This window comes from Austrofundulus limnaeus, unplaced genomic scaffold, assembly GCF_001266775.1.
Source record: "Austrofundulus limnaeus strain Quisiro unplaced genomic scaffold, Austrofundulus_limnaeus-1.0 Scaffold153, whole genome shotgun sequence".
Lineage (NCBI taxonomy): Eukaryota > Metazoa > Chordata > Actinopteri > Cyprinodontiformes > Rivulidae > Austrofundulus > Austrofundulus limnaeus.
In genome coordinates this window covers 60,617-63,867 of record NW_013952555.1, presented here as the reverse complement: position 1 = coordinate 63,867, position 3,251 = coordinate 60,617, and the positions used below count along the sequence as shown (strand labels likewise).

Sequence of the window (3,251 nt, the reverse complement as noted above, 5' to 3'; positions counted from 1 at the left end):
CCACCACCCTCCTGGATTCACAAAGAACACAAAGATTTCAGCTGAAATCCTCCGACTGAGCAGTCCACTTGGGTAGAAACAGGAATTATTGACGAAGCTGAGGTTTTGCAGCGAGTCAGGAGGAGCGAGGAGGATGTTCTGCAGGAGGAAGAGGAGGAGGAAAGCAGCAGGGCGGATTAGGGAGAGGATTTGATGTGTGTGTTGAGAAAAGGTTTTCTCTCCTGAGGTGGAGGTTCATGCCAGAAACTGGTCTTCTTTAAGGATGTTTGTGTTCTTTGATAAAATATTTGTAGCTGAGGAGAAATCCCCTGACTTCCCTCCATCTGTGGCGGCTGCGTCTCCATCTTTGATTTCAGTTTAATTACTGATGTGGGGTTTGTGCAGAGAAGAAAAGTTTTGGTTTCCTTAAAGGAATAAACGACTGTCAGGTTTTAGCTGAGTGCTTCGGCTGTTTCTTTATTCTGACCGGTGAGGAGCTGTTGGACACACGATGAAAGACTTCGACAACTTTGTCCCATTTCTGTCCCCAGTGTCAAGTTTGACTTTTATTATCTTTTAGTCACTTCCTGCAGCAGAACCTGTATAAATCAGTTCATTGAGCTAAAACCAGCTCACCTGGTTTAGCTTTTAGCTCGTCTTTTGTATGCTTTATCTTTTAGTCAGATTTTACTCGGATCCATCTAAAACCTTTTGTCTAAACTTTAGAAACTTTTAGCTGGTGATCAGTTCTTTTGCAAACTGTAGCTTTTAGCTAAAGTTAAGTTTCCTTTAGTTTTGAGCAAGTGCTTTGACACTTTTAGGTGGTGATTTGTTTCTTTTAGCTTTTAGCTTGTCTCTCACTTCTTCTGCTACTTTTAACTCATCTTTTCCTGCTTTATCCTTTAGCTAGCCTTTTGCCAGCTTTCATCCTTTGATACTTTTTTGTACCCTTTAGCTAAAGTTTAGCTTTTAGTTAGTGTTTTACTAAATTAGCTTTTAGCTAAGATTTTGCTTTGGTTTTAAGCAAGTACCTTTTAGCCTTCAGTGAGTGTTTCATGTTCTCCGCTTTTGCAGGTTTTGCTTGTTTTAGCTGGTGTTTTGTTTGTTTTAGCTGGTGTTTTTTTGTTTTAGCTGGTGTTTTGCTTGTTTTAGCTGGTGTTTTGTTTGTTGGTGTTTTGTTTGTTTTAGCTGGTGTTTTGCTTGTTTTAGCTGGTGTTTTGCTTGTTTTAGCTGGTGTTTTGCTTGTTTTAGCTGGTGTTTTGCTTGTTTTAGCTGGTGTTTTGCTTGTATCAGCTGGTGTTTTGCTTGTATTAGCTGGTGTTTTGTTTGTTTTAGCTGGTGTTTTGTTTTTAGCTGGTGTTTTGCTTGTTTTAGCTGGTGTTTTGTTTGTTTCAGCTGGTGTTTGTTTGTTTCAGCTGGTGTTTTGCTTGTTTCAGCTGGTGTTTTGCTTGTTTCAGCTGGTGTTTTTCTTGTTTTAGCTGGTGTTTTGCTTGTATCAGCTGGTGTTTTGCTTGTATTAGCTGGTGTTTTGTTTGTTTTAGCTGGTGTTTTGTTTGTTTTAGCTAGTGTTTTGCTTGTTTCAGCTGGTGTTTTGCTTGTATTAGCTGGTGTTTTGCTTGTTTTAGCTGGTGTTTTGTTTGTTTCAGCTGGTGTTTGTTTGTTTTAGCTGGTGTTTTGCTTGTTTTAGCTGGTGTTTTGCTTGTTTTAGCTGGTGTTTTGCTTGTTTTAGCTGGTGTTTTGCTTGTTTTAGCTGGTGTTTTGTTTGTTTCAGCTGGTGTTTGTTTGTTTTAGCTGGTGTTTTGTTTGTTTTAGCTGGTGTTTTGCTTGTTTTAGCTGGTGTTTTGCTTCTTTAGCTGGTGTTTTGATGCTTTTAATTAGTGTTTTGCTGCTTTTAGTTGGTGTTTCTTTTTTACTTTAGCTAGTGCTTTGCTGGGTGCAGCTTTGAAAGCTCTTCTTTTTTGGTCTGGAGAATCCCATCGTATTATATTATACGATAAGACTACCTGGCTGTATGGCAGCTGGCAGAGAAAAATAATTGTTTGTGAAGATAATTTGAATTAAGATATAAATATTTCTGAAGACACACTTGTCAGAAACMTTGATGTACAGGTAGATTAGAAAGATTAAATATTAACTGGGATCTTCAGACAGATTCTGACTCCAGCACAAACAGCAGATATTTGGGTGCAGATCTGATTATTTCATGCAGTGACCCAGTAATTTAAAGTGTAAAGATAGTTTTAATATGTTGTGTTTTAGAAACAAAGCAACGCCTGAACGTCCAGCTGCACCACAACACGCTGCGACTTCTGGAAGATTTATGACGCTGGCTGTTCCCCTGTCTCAGGAGGCTGCAGCCATCTTGTTAGCAGCATTTATTGTCTCTGCTGATCTGGAGCCGTGTGTTTGTGAAACTAATGTATTTTACATGAGTGTGAAAGTAGGCTGAGGCACAAAGACCATTTAGTCTCTGGCCACAGGGGAAATCCTAAAGCGCTGATTCGCTCTGTAATGAAATTCTGCTCCTGGAAGTCCAAACTGTGATGAGGGAGGATGCAAAGTGTCCAAACACAAACTTTCAGTTCAGGTTCTGAGATTCAAGCTYTAAAAGAAAATATATCTTTTTATTTCCTACATTTCTCACTTTTAAACGATGAAAATGACTTGAAAAGTCTTTGATTTATGATAAAAGTGACAACATGTGGGCCGTCACCTTTAGCTTTGTGCTGCTGATGAGACAAGCAGACAGGAAATAACCAGGATGAACGTTCGCCATCATGTTTGCAGATTTTCAGAGAGAATAAATGTTGGCAAAGATGGAAACAGCTTTTACAGCTCTGACAGGATCTGCACGTCAAACTTCTTGCCTTCTGTCAGGCAATAAGTCTTTATCACATTAAATTACATTTATTTTATTTTTATTTTATTTTTTGTTTCTCGTGTTTGACAGTTTTAAACATCTTGGAAAAACCAGAGGTTATAGTAACTATAATCRGTGGCAGATGTAGGATTTTTCTGAGTAATGGGACATCAGGGGGCCACAGCATTCATAGAGGGGCTAAGTATTTGTTCAGCATCCTTGCACACAAATGGTAAGGTGTTTATATTTAACCAGTCACACATTTAAACACTTGTAATTAATTTTAAAACAGCTTGCATAGTAAATTCTCCTTACTAATTTTACATGCATTTTTTTCATTACATAGATAAAATACCCTTAAACACAACATATGAGAGAATTCTATGGAAGCCCATTTCCGCCACCCTGATAA

At 38.4% G+C, this 3,251-nt stretch overlaps 1 protein-coding gene across 2 annotated transcripts in view; it reads left to right on the top strand.

Annotated features, from left to right (window-relative positions):
* The window catches only part of LOC106523350 (tripartite motif-containing protein 35), a 105,312-nt gene that overhangs the window by 71,504 nt on the left and 30,557 nt on the right, over positions 1-3,251 (top strand). The window lies entirely within an intron of this gene.